The following is a 19704-nucleotide window of genomic DNA, read 5'->3' as shown; positions in this document are numbered from 1 at the left end:
TGTATGATGGTGGGTCGTTAGCCGAACAGATTTGATAAGACATAATTGATCGATTTTGAGCACTATAACAATCATATGGTGCACATACAACCCTAATGCTTTGGATCTAAGTTTTATCAAGTTATACATGTAATTTCTTTTCATCCAAATCATAAACCCTAACTAGCATACAATTGGAGATTTACAACATAAAATCAAGTTTGATGAATACCTCTTAGTTGTAGCTTGTAGTTCTTAGCCTTTCAAGAGCTTAGTACCTCAAATGTGATACCTCTAATAAGTCACAGACACCAAAAGCAAATAGAGGAATATGATAGAGGTTAGGAGGCACCAAACGACTAGGGTTACTTCTTGGAACACAAGTGTCGATTTTGGGAGTGCAAGGGTTAGTATTTGTAGTGTGGAATCCCTAGGGTTTCATCTTGGAAACCCTAATCCATATGATTAGGCCTTAATCAATCTAACAACCCATATGATAGGCCCTTTGGACTAAATCTTCATGGACTCTCATATAGATTTAGTCCATCCCTAATCAACATGGATCATTAGTCCAAACTATAAGTATTACCGATTTACCTAATCAGTCTCCGTTAATTTAATCAATCTCTTTTGATCGCTAAATTAATTCCAAATTAATTCTTGATCAATAAAAATTAAATAATATGATTTCTCAATTAATATATTATTCATATAATATATTCATAAATCACAAATAATCTCTTTCTCAAAAATCCATCCTATCAAATTGCTATGGTGAAGGCAACCCAAAAGGACCATGCTACTATCGGGTCAAGTACATACCAATGATAGTTATGGGCTTAGACACCTAATCCAACAGTCTCCCACTTGGATAAGTCTAATAACTACAACTGCCAAAGCAATTTCAAATCTGATTAGCAATCGTAGCTCTTAAAAGCCGTTGTCGAACTCTGATCTTATCAGTAACGCGTCCTTTAGATAAGGGATCAAATATTCCTCCGTTCACAATATATCCTATAGACATGATACATGGATTATATTCATTCTCTCTATCCAAGTTCTGTTTCCCGATTTCCGATTTATGATGACTGATTAATTCAACAAATCAAAACAATCCAGGATTGGCTAAGCGCTTAGGGTGTCATCACTAAATCATCGAGGGGCCCACATATATCGCTTTTATCCCATTAAGGGTAAAAGGAACGGATAAACTTCGACTCGTATGCTTGTACTATTTACTTGTCGAATCACACACAACAATACGTTTTATAACATCAAGTTACTGATGCGTTTACGCATTATTAATGTGCAACCGACTCGTAAACAACAACTTTATGTATCTGTTTGAAGAATATAAAATATTATCGTCTCACAATCACTCGTGATAAAATCCATGAAGTGATTAACGTAAGCGTGCGTTTAATCTAATACTCAAATTCCTGTTTCAGGAGTACTCATGAACACTGCAGCAAACATTTGCTATGTCCAAGCTTTTGGACAATCTACAGACGGATTCATGGCAGTCTTTCCTCATTACTTACTTCCAAAGCATGATCGACTGTGGATGTTTGAATAACCTAGTTGTTAGGGAAGTAAAACATGCGAAGTGAAACACAAGAATAATTTAATCCAATATGGTCTCAAAACTTTTGAATATAAATAAAACACTTATTATTTAATCACCATATCGATTAAACATTATTCATTATATAATTGTTTCGACTAATCAACTTAATACTAGAATTAAAACAATAGTTATCCCATGCTCCAAACATGCACACTATGTTTACCTATGGTTCTTTCTTTGTGAAACAGATCAATTGGAAACATTTCCAATGATGCTTATTTCATAATTCCAAATCCTTATCATAAGTGTAAGAATACCAAATTCTTCTGCTATTAGAATGTGTTAGATTCTAAGCTATTATGTAATGATGATTTTGTAATGACTAGGTACCAAAGTCACAGAGACTTTGCCAATTACAAAACATTCCATTGGAGATACGAAGTCTCATATTCAAAGTACATTTCTTTGAACATCCTTCTTGCATAAAAGTTTCTACACATAGATTCTTAATATCCAACTCCCATTATGGAAACATTTCCATATTCCATATGACTATCCATTCTTAACAGAATCCTATCTATTCAGAATCATGTCAATATGGTCCATCCATTACTGCACTTCCAACTGTCCATAAGCAAACCAATCTTCAGTGAATTAACTTCAGATTGTCCTTGACAGTTGCTTAAAACTTTTAGTCATATCTTGTTCTAGTCCTTTTCCCTCTTAATACCCTAGGCATTTGGAAACTAGAACAACCGAATATTATAGCATATGTAATTGATCCTATATCGAAGCACATGGGATACGATTCATAATGTCTAACATAAAGACATGATACTAGACCAGTCTTTTGCTATAACATCTCTATATATGTATATAGATCTAATGTTGAAACATTTCAACATTACATTCATATATATCCATGACTATGTCCCATTAATAATTTCAATCTAATGAAGTATGAGCTCCTCTCCTTTAAAACTTTCTATAACGAAACAACTTTTCAAACTCTGCAACTTTGCAAATTAAAACTTTGTTTCCTATTAATAGTATTGCTAACTCACAACACTTAACGTAATAATTGTGCTCCCACCAGCATAATAATTACATACTTATAAGCATAACACTTATGCTCCCACTAGCTTTGACATGTATTTAGAAATCAGCTGGACTTTTAGAAATCAATACTTGTTGACTTTCTTACCAAAGCTCATATTTATGATACGAGATGCTTCGATAAAGTCTTTATCTAAGCTCATTCACCTTTTACTAGAAAGCTCATATGTGTGTTTAAAGTATTTCAAAACTTAGAACAATAAGTCCCGAATGTTGAAACTATTTGCCATTTTCTCACAATTCGAACTATGAAGAGGGATGTCGTAATCATAATCAAAATTGAGAACGCAATTAACACAACTGCTATCTCCTTAAAATCTACCAGTGAAATCATTTCCTCACAATCATTTTCATGAAGGAGATAAACCTTTTTGCCACATAGATTTTATAGTGTATGTGTTCCTATCCATGTAAATTTTTCATAACCATAATCACAAGACAAGGTTTGTGACAAATCCAAACTCATATGGACTGAACTTGTTCAATCTTAATTTCTTTCCATCCAGTAGCACAAGGGCCTACCATTGCTTCCAAGTTGCTATGCAGCTCACCCCTATTGATCAATGTACTTACATTGACCAAGGTGCTTTGCCTTATGTAATCAAATAAGAACTCATAGATCTCACATGCATAGTTAACTTAATTGGAACGGGAACAGAAACAAGAATATGTCAACACGATAGGTTGGAGACCTCAAGTCGTGTGCTAGTGATAAACAATAGGTTTATTCTTGATTAGTTCTTGAAACTTTTCAAGATCTTTTAAGACTCCCACTGACCTCCTGACATATAAGATTCTCTTGTTAATGAACATTCCTCGACAAACAAATATTCAAGAATTAGTACGGGTTCTCATCAAGAACAACACTTCATACGATTGGTTTTCGTCTTTGTTTTATCCAAAACTTCACAACTTGCAATCTCAAATGTACATGAGTAAGAAAATGTTTCTACTCTACATTTCATGATGTGTTTATAAACCTACTTAGGATATGTCACTCAAGATATAATCTCTGAGTATGACTCTAGGACTTGATTTTGGAACGAAGTATGACTCACCTTCTTGATTTAACCATTTCAACAATTCTCATCCCTCTGCTTAGTTATACTTATGCACTAAGGTGTCCATTGAAGATTAATGGTGATATGGTTCCATAATCATTAGGATGATCATAAAACACGATACTAAAGTACTCTCCTTTCTTTTACAGATTGGAGAAACTTTTATCTTTCTGCCTAATTGATTCTTCTTATTCGTTCTCCTTTCACTACAAGAAAAAGACCCTTTTACGACGCGCAAACAACGACACTCACTGATTTATGTTACGCAAAAGAGAGTGACATTAAAAAGTGTCGTCTCTTCAAAAAAATTTAAGGATTTATGTCACGCATTATTGCGTGCCCTTAATTAGTGTCTAAACAAAAAAAAAAAAACACGGAGGTCACCTATAATAAAATGTGTGTCTAAAAATGTCGCTTTATAAATTTTAATGGAACGCGCGTTCCATCCGGGGGAAAATGAAATCCTAAAAAATTAAAAACCCCGCATCTTTTAATTCTTTCCCTCTTGCCCAGATTATCGACGCTCCTTCCTTTCCCTCTTGTCTCTCTCGGTCGCTACCTAGGGTTTTTATTGAAAGCTTGAATCGATCGACTGAGGTAACCAAAGGTCAAGCGAACCGGGAAAGGGTTTTCAGTGAAATCTACTGTTACTCTTTGAAATCGGATCCAATCCTACCTTCGCCCCATCCTTCTTGTCTCAATCAGTTGCTACCTAGGGTTTTTCGTGAAAGCTTGAATTGATCGACTAGGGTAACTAAAGGGTAAGCGAACCGGGAAAGGGAAGCAATAAATCCAACACTCACTCTCAAATCGATTCTACTGGACAAGGTTTCAATTTGGGGCTCTCTACATTCTTATCGATTCTACTTTCATTCAAGCTTACATCGGTTTTTTTGGTATACAGTAACCGAAGCTTACATTCTCATCGATTTCACTTTCTCTCTCTGAACAAAAATATCTCATATTCTCTAAAAGCCCTAAACCAGCCACCGCCGGCTATCACCTCCACCATCGTTCACGTCGTCCTACTTCCCAGATGGTCTGTGTGTGTGCGACAAGACTGAACAGAAAATGGGAAAGAAAAGAAAAAAACGAGCAGAAAGAGAGAGAAGAGAGTTTAAGGCCGAGGGGAGGATGCATCAGAGCTGTGGTACTGTTCTTAACGTCTTTTCAAAATACAGTAACCTTATTATGGGCTTGAAGAAAAAGATGATCGTTTCCTCTGTTTTGCAGTTCTAGATGGTATGGGTTCGCCCTGATATGGTTTAGAGAAGTGTACGTCATCTCTGAAGATCACAATCATCCATACCTTATTTTGAATTTCGCTCTCTCTCTCTCTCTCTAAACATTTCCTCTCTTCTTTCTTTCTAAAACCCTAGCCTATCATCATTGCAGAGGAATTTTCGTGTTGTTTTCCACCATCTGTGCTGGACCAGACTAGTTTTCACTTGACCAAGCTTTGAATTGGAAAAAAAGAGTTGTGGTCAAACTTGGTTGTTGGTTCCATTGAAAAGATTAAGTCGGAGGTTGTCCTAAAAGTTGAAGGTATTGTTGTTGAACTTATGGAAGGGGGGGCTAATGGCGAAAAAGCAGCAGGAGCTGAGAAGATGCTTCCTGTTATTCTGGATTCTGTCCATTTTAAAGGTGGAACATTACTGTTGCTTGCATATAATGACAATGAGCCCAGGTAAATCTGAAGATGTGAATGCCCTTCTGTTAGTCGTAAGTCTCAAGCTTATGTGGGTTTTTTTGGGTATTTTCATATTATTCTGAATGGCGTTGGCGTGCTAAGTAGGTTTATAAACACATCATGAAATGTAGAGTCATACTTAGGCTCGTTTAATCCTGATTTTTAAAACTTGGTTATGGGTTTCATATATGGGCTTAGTCCTTAGCAGTTAGCATATACCCTTCACAATGGTAACATGGAATTTGCAGGTGTTGCAAAGGTTATCCTGAAGAATGAGAAAACACAACTGTTTCGTGATGGAAGCCCAATGGTTGACAACGGTGCATTTGATAGAATTATTGGTAGACCACCCCCAAAAACAGGTGACGTTGTGCTGGTGGCTGACGGGACACAAAAGCCAATCGGTTGGGGCTTGTACAACTCGTGCTCTATGTTTTGATCGAAAATGGGAAGGTGGGCTTCTCCATAAGTTATAGTTTGTGGAACTTTTGTTGCCCTGATGAAATTTACATTGTATCCTATGGGTGTGGGGTATTTATCAATATCAGCAGTTTGTACAGTGTTGAGCTTTATAGGCCTCCAATATTGGACAGAAGTTTCTTATGTGAAACTAAAGTCGGATGGTTTGATGGGTGAAAACCTTCTCCACCCTGGTGTTGCCAACCGTGTATTGGAACTGTTGTTGAGTTCTTATACCACAGTTGCATTGGTGGTCAATTTTGTCCTCAACATTTTTATACTCATCATCCTCTCTCTTAAGGTATTCAACTTTTCTAAATCTTTACAATGAGTCTTGATTCTTTTTGATGATATATTTGGTCATGCAGACAATATTTTTTGATGAGCTGCATGCAACTGAATCTTGGAAAATGGTGGAGAGACTAGTTAATTATGTTATCTACAAGGGAACATTTCTTCCATTGGTAGTACCACCAACATTAGTTAGAGCAGGATTGTGGTCAACATGGTTGACTGTATTATGCTCTTTGAAGGTACTATTACTATTACCTCACATGGTTTTGGAGTATAGATATGAAGAAAATATGGAGATTTTTTTATGGGTTTTACTTTTATCATTTTGTGCAGATGTTTCAAGCTCTAGCCCGGGATCGGCTTGAACGGTTGAATGCATCTCCTTCTGCAACTCCATGGACTTACTTCCGTGTATATTGTGTTTATTGCTGGTTGTCATTGTCGATGCAGTCTGGTATTTCCTCTAGAATTCTACTATTTCATAAATCTCAAGGATTTCCTTATTCATGCTTACTTCTCTCTCTCTCTCTCTCTCACTCTCTCTCTCTCTCTCTCTTATATTATTTGCTGGTATTTGCAGGATAAGGACATGTCTACTGATCTACCAAACAATACCATCATCTATGTTTTTGTTATTATTCTTTGAGCCTCTAAGTATTGCTTTCAAAACACTACAGGTACACACACACTCACACACGCTGACCTATGTATTTATATACTTTTATTTTGTTTTAGGTTTTCATAATGTTTTTGGTTTTAGGCGATTTTGGTTCATGGGTTTCAACTGGTTGATATAGGGGTTCACCACTCAGCAGGCAACACCACAAATTCCAAAATATCAAAGATTTTAGATATGTCCGCAGCAGGCAAGAACAATTGCAAGACCCTCTGATTTTTATCGTTCTGTTCTGCTGATTCACATTGACTTGTTAAATATCTCATGGGAATGGATCTAAATTATCTACTATGTGTGCAGGTTCATTGTGGGAGTGGAAGAGTGTTATATTAAGGAATGTAGGGTTTTTCCTAGATATTATGACTTTGTTAATGGCTCTGGGTCATTATGTACAAATATGGCGCCTTCATGGCATGACATTCCATCTTGTCGATGCAATGCTTTTCTTAAATATACGTGTAAGTTTTTTTAATACAAACAAAAAAATAGCATCATGCTACTTTTCTTTACAAGAATCTATTTTCATTTGTGATATGCAGGCGTTGGTAAGTGCAGTTGCAAAGCGTACGAGAGGTTTTATTAAGTTAAGAATCGCTTTGGGAACCCTTCATGGGGCTCTCCCTGATGCAACATCTGAAGAGATACAAGCTTATGATGATGAATGTGCCATTTGCCGGGTAAATTAATTAATTTTTTTAAAAAAAAAATATATATATTTTCAGTTTTTCTATCTATAAAATTATGGGTGTTATATTCTCAGGAACCAATGGCCAAGGCTAAGAAGCTCTCCTGTAACCATGGTCTTAGGCTCTTGAACCTCCAACAGAAGAAGCCATTACTTCAGAAATTTCATTGTTACATGAGGTTGGTGCTGTTGAAGGTGATGAAGAATTGATACCTCTTGGGTATCATTTAGCAAAACTCCCTGTTGATGTGTTAATTGGAAAGGTATGCATGTGTTAATTGAAAACAAAATTTAATATAATCCTAACTTTATTAATTCTTTTGGTAGGGAGTTTTCGCTAACCAGCTTGACAGGAGATGATGCATCATGAAGATGCCATGGAAGAATATCTATATTCTTTTTTATAAGATTATTTGAGTTTTAATTCTGTTTTAACTCTTTTTTAATAAAAAAATTCACTAACATTATTTAAAAATATATAAAGTGCACCAGATCATCATAATAATAGCATAACAGATTTAGGTCTGACAGCATTATATGAAGTAATCCCTCTTCAACCATCTTTAAGTTATTCTATTGGTAATAATGCATTGACCACCACTACTAAACAAAGGGGCAATTTCGGAAAAAAGAGTTGCTAGACCACCTGCTGAAGGTAGAGGTCGGAATCAGTTACTCCTAAGGTACTGGCTAAAGATAACTGATTAAGAACTGTTACAAATATCTGGGGAGTATCCTTATTTTGTTATACTCATTTCTCATCTTCAACCATTATAATATCATATATGTGAAAGAAAACAAGTTGTTTTTTTTCTTAACTATATCTTCTAGCTTGAATTCCAATTGCACTAATACTCCATTATTTGAGAAGGTTCTGAGTGCGAGTGATGCGGGTAGAATTAGGCGGTTGGTTTTTCTTTTTTCTATCTTGTTCCATGGCCTAATTTTATGACTGAAATATTTTATATTTGTGCAGGCATATTTCTCTCCTATTAATCAATCAGAAGGTTTACAAATAAGAATTCAGGACATAAAGGGGAAAGAGTGGACTTTTCAGTTCCAGAAGGCAGCAGTGTCCCCATCTGAGCTCTATTTTGTGCAGCTGATAAGGCTTTCTGGCAGAGTGATGATGGAGTTTGTTGTTGATGAGAATACCCCCTAATCTTCTCCCAGGAAGATCAAATCCTCGCCCTATTTTCGTTATGCTCTTGGCCATCAATTCTTCACATTCCTGTATGTTGTATGAAAGATTGAAAGGTTTGGTTATGAACAACTTAAAGTGACAAATTTTCTTACCTTTCTAATTTATTTTCTATCTTCTATTTTAATTTAATTAAGAAAATGAAAACTTAAAATAAAACACAATAAAATTATTAAAAAATTTAAATTTGTTTCTTCAACTTTAACCCAGATTATATGTCTTTGATGCTACTTTTGGATTTTGGATTTTCATTCTTAACAAGTTTAACTGTTGCTTTACAGTTATTGGTGGTGAGATAGGGATGCTTCTTGAACAAAATCACAAGTCTTTGGATCAAATTTCTGCAAATTTATCTGCTTTGAAGGTAAATTTGTAATTTTTTTAAAACTTAGAACCAAAATCATCTGACAAAGTTCAAGGCCTTATCACCGGGCCAAAGATTTTGTTTTTAAAATGTAAAAACAAAGTCACCTGATCAAAATACTCATCAGTCCCATGCATATCCTTGTTCTTAGGCAAAACAAAATTGGCTGCAAGGAAACAAACCTTGACAATTAAATAAATAAATTAAACAAACCTTGGCTGCAAGTACTTGCTTATTGCTCAATAACCGCGATTGCTTGAACTTGATACTAGAAATTTTGAATCAGCACTTGTTTATCAACACTTTCACCTTCGACAGCAAGGAGGATTCACCAACTCTTGTTATGGTTCATGGATATGCAGCTGCTCAGGGCTTCTTCTTCATAAATTTTGATGCTCTCACAAAACATTTTAGGGTGATTGCAATGGATCAACTTGGGTGAGTTCAATATGTTGTGTTTCTCATTTTTTCCATTATACGCACAACACATCAAATACTTTATTTTGCACCTTCAGAATGATATTTTTTTAATATATTTCATCTTTTTAACTTGAGCAGTTGGGGAGGATCAAGCTGACCTGACTTCACTTGCAAAAGTACCCAAGGTTGGTTGCATTTAGCTTTTGAGTTCAATATGTTCTTATCATGGTCATAACTGAAGCCTAAACCCTAAACCCTAAAACCTTAGTATCTAATGGTTGTATCTCTGAATGATAGTGCAGAAACTGAGGATTCGTTCATTAGGAGGTATTTTACTTTATTAAATGTTTAAAGTTACAGGACATGAGTATGGGCATATCATGGAACATTTTAGGGCAGTTGTTGGTCTTCCTCTTGGTGATCCATCAATGAAGTGGCCAACTTGCATCATGTAATAACATTTTAGGCGAAGATGTAGGCATATGTTTTTTTTAATGAATAATGTAATCATATGTATGAATATGAAATAAAGTTTGTTATTTAGTATGTGATAATCATGTATAGGGAGAAAACAACTTCTATTGATTTGTTTTATCTTTCCATTGATCAATTATTTGTATGACATTAAATTTTATGCAATGGATTGTATTTTTTGTATATGGTATTTTATTTTTTGTTACGAGACATTAAATGCAAATTTAATTTGAAAATTAGTAAATCTATAAATAATATTTTTTTTAAACATTTAAAATTACGATACGAAAAATTGTGTGTCATCTTCATTTATGACATGGCCTTTCTTGACAGGGGCGTTTTTGATACACATTGCGTGTCATAAACATGCGCGTCGTAAGGTTACGACATGCAAATGCGTGTCGTCTTCCTTTATGACAGGGCCTTCCTTGATACGCATTGCGTGTCATAACTGCGCGTCGTAAATGCGTGTTATAAATGTGCGTCATAAATGCGCGTTGTAAATAGACGACGCGCAAAAGCGTGTCGTCTCTCGTTATGACAGGGCATTTCTTGACACGCATTTGCACGTCGTCTGAGAGTTTTACGACACGCATTACGCGTCGTAAAATGCTGTTTTTCTAGTAGTGTTTACTTTGAACCTTTTCAAGGTATTAGAATTATACTTAATCTTGTAATTATAACCATATTTACTGAACCATTAGTAAATCATGACGAATAGTTTCTTACATCCTTTATGGTGGATCTAACCAATATACATCAACATGCACTGGATCCTCAAGTCTTTCACTTGACTCACATACACATGTGAACCAAGAATTAGTCTTAATTTCCCAAAGATGAAGATTCTCATTCATCACACAATACAAGTCGCATGATTCCAAGTTTCTGTCCAATTGAAACTTGGGTGATGAGAATCCTTCCTTATTTGGTAAACTATGACACTTACCACAAATGATGCAAGTAAGAATCAAGTTCATTTACAACATTGCTAATAATACATAAACACCAATTCTCACCAATGTCATTGCAAGGATAACCAAATTTTTTTCTTTATTTATAAATTGCGGAAAACTTGTCCTTACAATGCAAATTCATATGAAAACTATGTTACTAAATATTCCTAAGCAATCTATCATAACTCCTAAGCAGCAGCTCAAAAATCTGATCATCGAACCATGCGATCAAAATCCATCTCTTCGCGACCAGACTCAGCTCACTCTTCCTTTAAGCTTCCCTTCTTTTCTTCGATCCTACAAAACATCAAAATGCAGTCTTATCACATCATGTATTAAGAATCTATAAATAGGAACTTAATAGAGTTAGATAGTGGACTTACCTGAAGTAGAGTCATACATTTTGACTTTACCATCCTTGCGATCCTTCAGGTAGATACGACACCTTTGCATCCAATGCCCCTTCTCTTGGCAATAGAAACAAATAGACTCTTTTGGAATGACACATGGAATAATCCCAGACCTGGCCTTTCTCTTATGGTCAAACTTTTCGACCATGGCCAATTTTTCTCCCTTAGTAGAAGAAATCTTTTCTGGATCATCATTGCCATTGCCTATGTCTATGGAAAATTTGGAGGTAGATCTTCCAATCAAATTTGCTTTACCAATGCGCCAAATCATTTCTGATTCAGCAGCAATCAGCAAATATGTCAGATCAATGAGGGTCATGTCGTGATCTGTCACACAGTAGTCATTAACAAACTGACTATATGACTCGGGAAGTGACTGAAGAACCAAGTCAACTGCTAGCTTCCTTGGGAAAACGAAACCCAACATTACTAGTCTATCAATATGTAACTTCATCTCCAAGATGTGAGCACATACAGACTTTCCATATTCTTGTTTACTTTCCAATAGGGCGCCGCCATTGCTCCTCCTCCTCCCTGCATTAATGTTGTCACAATAGACAATAATAGCTTTGTAGATGGGGAGTGAAGATTACAAAGAAGATTATGAATCCAATATGTCTCGACCTTGATGTCGACTAGAATGTGAAATAATACTAAGTCTCTTGGATAACCAAGATACAAGGTTGTCTTCCAAAAGTATATGATACCCGAATGTGGATCATCTGATATTTGGCATCCCACGAGCATTTACTAGAGTAACTAATATGGTTAGATGACTATCAAAAGTGTAGTTAAAGGTTGTGATACATAGTTCTTTGTATGTACTGAAGTATACATTTAAGAGGGTGAAAAAGAGGCTCTCGGGAATCATGCATAAAGAGGCATATATGTTACAGAGAAAATGAAATATTGGGTTTCGTGAAAGTAAGGTAATCAAGAGCCGCAACTAAGTTGCACTATAAAGTAAGATTATCAGTTGGTGTGCAACCAACAACCAATTTATGAATGGTCGGAGTGGGAGTTCTCATTAGGTTGCAATTCATCATATTTGCACATTGCACAAGTTTAGTGGCATATTTCATACGAGATAAACCATTTGGGTCACGGATAACAAAAATACCAAGAAAATAATTCAATGCCCTGATATCTATCATAGGGAACTCACTTCCGAGTTCATATACGATATGCTTAAATAGCTAGGTCGATTATGTTGTGAGAATAATATCATCAATAAAGAGTAATAGGTACATCTTGGGATATAACAAGTGGTAAATAAATAGAGATGAGTTGGCATGGTTGTATTGAAACCCGAGCCAGATGGAATGCTCAACAAAATGTTGATACCATGCTCGTAGGGCCTGTTTAAGTCCATACATGGAATACTAGAAGCTATTTACATAATTTGGAAACCGAGTGTCATCAAAATCGAATGATTCATGCATATAAACAATGTTCTATAGTTGGCTATGAACAAATGCATTATTCACATCAAACTGGTGGATCGACCAAATGTGAGATACATCAAGATTGAGGATCATGTAACTTGTCACCGGTTCGACGACATGGATGAAAGTCTTGACATAATCAGTCGTTAATAATGGATTTGTGGCCATTAGTGACAATACGAACCTTGCAACGGAAAAGAGTACCGTAAGAACCAAAAACTTTGTGTATTTAAGATAATGAAATTTGCAAATTTTAACCCAAAAGTGTAATGGAAAAATCATGTGAATACTATTTGTGAATCAAGGGTATTTTGGTGTTTTATGCTAGATATATGGAAATTCAATCATTATGGTTTTTTATAAGTTATTTTAATTTTATATAAGTCCAATCGATGTACTGAATGCATATGTAAAGATAGAAATAAATAAATTTCGTAATTGGATTTTTATATAAAATGATGTAAGTAGCATTTTTGGAGCCTCATAACTCAAGATCTGGAGTTATTGACAAGAATCTCTATAAATGAACGTTGGAGTGTGCATGATAAATAAAATACTGAAAAAATTCTCAGGTCACTTAGAGATTAAAGTGATTTAGTTATGCCCTTTTGAATATGACTTGTTTATAGCGTAAAAATTATAAAAATGGATGAATACCCATGTTCATGGGCTAATAACTCAAAATCAGGAAATATTCAAAAAAACGTCAATGATAAAAAGTTGTAAAGATCATGGTATGCTTTCTATGGATACAAGATTCGTTAAAATCAAAATTTAGACTAGTGAGTTATGTATGTTTAAAGTTAGAGGAAAAGTCCAACAAAACACATCAAGTTTTATTAAGTGTTTAAATGAGTATTGTTAAGAACCTGTGTATGAGGCTGTGAGAATGAGGTAAGAGCTTATCTATTAAGTAGGTTAATTAGTCTAATGTATAGACAATATAAAGTAGAAGAAGTAGTAAAAGTAATCATTCCAAATGTATTATATTAAAAAGTTGTGGAAATTAAAAGATTGGTTATAAAATCATTCGATACAAACCTGGGAGGATGTAAAACTCGGATTTGAAAGGCATAATTGATAAAAGACATAACTGATACAATGATTTCAGTGGTAAATATGTAACTGATTATTTTGAAAAAAGTTAGAAAAAGGGATATTGATCAACATCTAAATAAATAGCTCTCAAACTAGACAATCCCATTATTACATCTCTAACAACACCAATAAAATAAATACGACAATGGTCTTTATAAGTGTACAAACAAGTCTCCATCTCTAGTCACAAGGCAAAATAACCACATCTCATAAATGGGTCTTCAAATCCATCAAGTCATCCATTATGGAAAGCTTTTCACCTAATATTTTCCCCCTCAAAGCTTGGAATTGATGTCACATATTCAAGTTCCAAATCGAGCAACACATCAAATAAGAAGTCCAATCGTGACACCATGATAATAAGCAGCAATGAAGGAGTCTAAGGTACAAACCCATTATAAAAAAAAAACCCACTTTAGAATCAAGCTTCCAAGTCACTTCTATGCTCCCTAGATCACTTAAGTACCCTCCCATCAATTCATATCGGTATTCAAGATAATCCTTGAAGAATATTTGCTAATGGCATAAACACCCAAAACGCCATGTAACCCATGAAAATTTCGATTCTCAATCAAACTCGATCAAAAAGAACCAAAGTCAAATCGATCAAAGCACCACGATCCTTAGATAATTTCTTGCTCTAGTAAACAAAGATAAAAAAATTGATGCACCTAACTTCAATAAATCTTTCCCAAGATTCACTAAAAGTAGATGTTTTGAAAAGTCACAATCTTTCTTTCGAATGACCATACCAAATTCTTCCTATTTTTTATGATCAAAATAAGATCCTAAAACCTTCAATTGGTCATAGAATGTGCTCGAATGGGTAAATCAATGTTATATCCCTTGATCAGTGGAATTAATCATGCACTTCATCGAAAAAAATGACATTTTATCGGAGCTTTAGCTTTTCAGATCGCCTTTGATTTGCACCGGAATAAAAAATGTACTGCTCAATGGAAATATCCTTGCAAAACATACCAGGTCTGATCACCACGGAAATTTTCCCAAAAATGCAATCCTTTCAACTTGAAGGACCTTAGTTGTTACATTATTTGTTTCTTCCCCATTAACAGCTATAGCGCAATCCTTTTAAATTCTATGCATCAATGACCGAAAAGAAAAATGGTTAGGACCCCGAAGGCCAGAAGCAACTCAGTCTTAAGAGAGTACTTCTGAAGAATAACTGTGGAGTACCGAAGTAGCTTATTCGGAAGAATGATACAATTGAGTAGAAGTAGCCGGTAGTTGCAAAAAATTATGCAAGTAACCCAAGTTGTGAAGAAGTAAGAACGTACCCCCGAAGATGAGAAGTATTGCTGAACAATATAGCTTGGGGATACTTCTGATTTGAACAATGTAACCAGTAACTTCGGTATGCATCTGAACACAAATCACACCACACAACGCCAATTCGGACTGAGGTTTGAAACACACACACTTAATTTTGACATTTTGTTTGACTATGCATTGGACACCATAACTCTTTGCTTTTCTTTAAGAATAAATTTTAAACCATAACAAAGCATTAATAATTAAGCCACCGACTTTGAACACTTTGAATTTACACTTTGACCCTCGTTTATATGGAAGAAAAACATCAAGGCTTCATCATGTTTCCGACTCACTCCAAACACAGAAACCATCACCAAAATCACAAACTTACAAACCATTACGGATTGATTATGAAGTATTTGAACCCATGATTTGATTTTATTGCCAATACAATTCTGTCAAAATTGATTCGAAGCTAATTTTGACTTTTTAACATTGACCATTCACCAGAACACTTCGTTAAGAAGTCACAATCCTCAATCACCGCCATTTGAGCATTAAAAACCACTTTAATAAATTGGAACAAAAACATATCTTCAATCCGGAACAAGAATAGTCATCAATCCAATATATAGAAGCCTTATAAAGCATTGGAACACTTCATGATTCCAATTCATCAAACCAAAAGTGCTCAAATATTGAATACGATCATATGCAAATTAGAGCTCTATTAAAAAGATTTAAACAATGCAAACAATGATTTAAATCAAAAACGAAAACGAACAGAAAACTATAAGATTGCGACAATGAAGAAAATATTGATTAACCTGGAATTTAATTTATGAATCAACAATTGATTTTAAAACCAAACGTGATTCAGATGTGAAAGAATGCTCATAGATCAAATCAATTACGAGAGTCAATTCACATATGAACAATGAAATTCAGGAGTGTATCCAGCAAATAATACGAATCGGACAATGAATTTGTTTTTTGGCTTTGAATTGATTAGTCATGAACAGTAACAAACTAAATGTTTGAGCTGAATCAATAGAAAATAAACTGGATCTAGCAGAATTGAGCTTGAATCAAATATTCCGAATCAGATTTAATAAAATGAACAGTAAAACTACTTGTACTCAACAAAACCTAATGGAAGAACAAAACGTTTTAATGATGAAGTAATTTAAAATGGTCGGAAAGAGTCTAGGTTTCATATTATTATCAAATGATTAGTACAATTACAAAAAATGGAAAAAAACGTAATTTATAAACTAACTAATTAGGGTTTACTAGCTAATGGGCCAACATAATACCCGGTACAAAATAAGCGCTAAATCTTATTAGGCTAACATCTCCCCTCAAACTCACAATGCAACAGCAATAAGCATTGAGAGTTTGTCAGACAAAAAATGAAATTGAGGAGCAGTCAATGGTTTCGTAAGAATATCAACAATCTGCAAAGTGGAAAGAACATAAGGAATGAAGATAGCGCCCTTCCGGAGATAATGACGTGTGAAATGACAATCAATCTCAATGTGTTTTGTCCGCTTACGAAACATTGAATTTTTGGCAATCATTATCGCACTCGCGTTGTTACAATACGAAGGGGTAGGCTGAGAGATGTGAACGCTCATAAGTGGCGATAGCAATGGCTTGATACTCAGATTTTGTAAAAGATTGAGAGACAACATCTTGTTTCTTACTCTTCCATGATATCAATGAATCTCTAAGAAAAACACAATACTCAGTAGTGGACATACGATCATAAATATCATTATCCCAATTAGCATCAATGTAGGCACGCAACTAAAGAGAGGATGTAGATGGAAACACAAAGTTGCGGAAGCGAGTACTACAAAGATATCTCAAAATACGAAGAACACTCCCCAATGAACAGTAGAAGGAGCAATGAAAAACTGGCTAACCACGTCAACTACATAAGTAATATTCGATCTAGTGATAGTGAGTGTTAGGACATAATTTGTTGTTTATACTTTACTTTATATGGCTTTTAGAGTTCTTGGTCTAGGACCGAAAACACCATGATTTCGGTGGTGTTTGGACAGAAATCACAATGTGATTTCGGTAAGCTTAATGATGATTTCGGTAAGCTTAATGATGATTTCGGTTGGGCTTTCGGCTGGGCTTTTGCAATTAGGTATATATATATATATATATATATATATATATATATATATATATATATATATATATATATATATATATATAGCTTTGTTTCAATTGTGTTAATGGTTGGTCATTATAAGAAGCTGATATCGAGTTTAGAGAGAAAGAGAGAACCGAGAGTAATTGAGAATCTTATGTACTAGACTATTGTTCAATATAATGTGCATTGAAGATTCATTAACTGTGTTCTTAATTCGATATAAATATTTTGCATTAATCATTGAATTGGGATTTTGCACCAATTCTAGTGATTTCGATTGATACACTAGATCGGGTATTACAATTGGTATCAGAGCAAAGATTGGTATTAACGAATTGGCCTAAACATTAAACGTTTCTTGGATTTGTATTGGTAGTTTTGGTGTTTTTAAGTCCTTTTTGAAGAAAAACTATTGCTGCTGTTCTTCGTATTCTTCACTTTATTGGAGACTTTGATCAAAATTGGTTTTGTTAAGTTACCAATTTCGTGTTTCCGGTATTTTTGGGAGTTTTTCAATTAAGTCTGGACGTTTTCGGCGGTTATCCTCAAGCTCTCGGTTAGGTTTTAGTGATTTCGGTGGCTACCAGTGTTCTCGGTCAGCAACTAGGTCAGTTGTCTAGTTTTCGGTCAAACTTTGTGTTCGGTTAACCATCTCGGTCAAACAGGGTTTTCATTTGAACAATCTCGGTCACCATTGAATTTTTGGCAATCAACCAAACAATCTCAGAAGTGGCGATAGCAATGGCTTGATACTCAGATTTTGTAAAAGATTGAGAGACAGCATCTTGTTTCTTACTCTTCCATGATATCAATGAATCTCTAAGAAAAACACAATACCCAGTAGTAGACTTACAATCATAAATATCACTATCCCATTAGCATCAATGTAGGCACACAACTAACGAGAGAATGTAGATGGAAACACAAAGTTGCGGAAGCGAGTACCACGAAGATATCTAAAAATACGAAGAACACTCCCCAATGAACAGTATAAGGAGCAATGAAAAACTGGCTAACCACATGAACTACATAAGTAATATTCGATCTAGTGATAGTGAGTGTTAGGACATAATTTGTTGTTTATACTTTACTTTATATGGCTTTTAGAGTTCTCGGTCTAGGACCGAAAACACCATGATTTCGGTGGTGTTTGGACCGAAATCACAATGTGATTTCGGTGAGCTTAATGATGATTTCGGTTGGGCTTTGGGCTGGCTTTTGTAATTAGGTCTAGGTATATATATATATATATATATATATATATATATATATATATATATATATATATATATATATATATATATATATATAGCTTTGTTTCAGTCGTGTTAATGGTTGGTCATTATAAGAAGCTGATATCGAGTTTAGAGAGAAAGAGAGAACCGAGAGTAATTGAGAATCTTATGTACTAGACTATTGTTCAATATAGTGTGCATTGAAGATTCATTAACTGTGTTCTTAATTCGATATAATTGTTTTGCATTAATCATTGAATTGGGATTCCATACCAGTTCTAGTGATTTCGATTGATACACTAGATCGGGTTTTACAATTGGTATCAGAGCAAGGATTGGTATCAATCGAATTGGCCTAAACATTAAACGTTTCTTGGATTTGTATTGGTAGTTTTGGTGTTTTTAAGGCCTTTTTGACCAAAAATTGTTGCTGCTGTTCTTCGTGTTCTTTACTTTATTGGAGACTTTGATCGAAATTGGTTTTGTTAACTTACCAATTTCATGTTTCCGGTATTTTTGGGAGTTTTTCAATTAAGTCTGGACGTTTTCGGCGGTTATCCTCAAGCTCTCGGTTAGGTTTTAGTGATTTCGGCGGCTACCAGTGTTCTCGGTCAGCGACTAGGTCAGTTGTCTAGTTTTCGGTCAAACTTTGTGTTCGGTCAATGATCTCGTTCAAACGATCTCGGTCAACAGGATTTCAGTCAACAGTTTTGACTTTTGACTTTTCGGTCAAACCTAGTTGTTTTCGGTTAATCATATATACTTTTCGGTTTACAATGGACTCATACAACACTTCTCTTTCTACAATGCAAAGTGATCTTGATTTAGTTATGGGGACAACAACTCAAATTCCCTGACTGCTGACTGCTGATGGATTTCCTGAATGGAAATTCAGATTTGAGAAGTATGTTAAAATGAAGGATATCAAAGTGTGGAGAAGCTTCTTGAGAGGTCCAGTCAAGATTACAACCACTTTGGATGATGAAGCTAAAACTGTGGTTGATAAGCCAATAGAGGACTACACCAGTAAGGATTTTGACAACATTGAAGATGATGAGAAAGCACTGGCTATTCTTACAGTGGCTTTGTCTCCTAACATTGCTCAAGGTTTCAGGGAATATAAATCTGC

General features: G+C 34.9%; 1 pseudogene across 1 annotated transcript; it reads left to right on the top strand.

Moving 5' to 3' along the window:
* The first annotated feature begins 4238 nt into the window (after nucleotides 1-4238).
* Nucleotides 4239-10058, top strand: LOC145125325 (E3 ubiquitin protein ligase RIN2-like; annotated as a pseudogene). The gene is made up of 16 exons (XR_013715925.1): nucleotides 4239-5410; nucleotides 5662-6173; nucleotides 6241-6405; nucleotides 6500-6620; nucleotides 6747-6843; nucleotides 6927-7032; nucleotides 7143-7300; nucleotides 7382-7519; nucleotides 7603-7790; nucleotides 7855-8258; nucleotides 8359-8420; nucleotides 8504-8784; nucleotides 9010-9092; nucleotides 9379-9530; nucleotides 9651-9697; nucleotides 9810-10058. The product of XR_013715925.1 is annotated as an E3 ubiquitin protein ligase RIN2-like (transcript).
* Nucleotides 10059-19704: the final 9646 nt, after the last annotated feature.

The sequence above is a fragment of the Lactuca virosa genome, chromosome 7 (genome assembly GCF_052849685.1).
Source record: "Lactuca virosa cultivar CGN04683 chromosome 7, Lactuca_virosa_CGN04683_v6, whole genome shotgun sequence".
Lineage (NCBI taxonomy): Eukaryota > Viridiplantae > Streptophyta > Magnoliopsida > Asterales > Asteraceae > Lactuca > Lactuca virosa.
The sequence above is the reverse complement of the archived record's forward strand: the minus strand, read 5'-3'. Positions and strand labels throughout refer to the sequence as shown.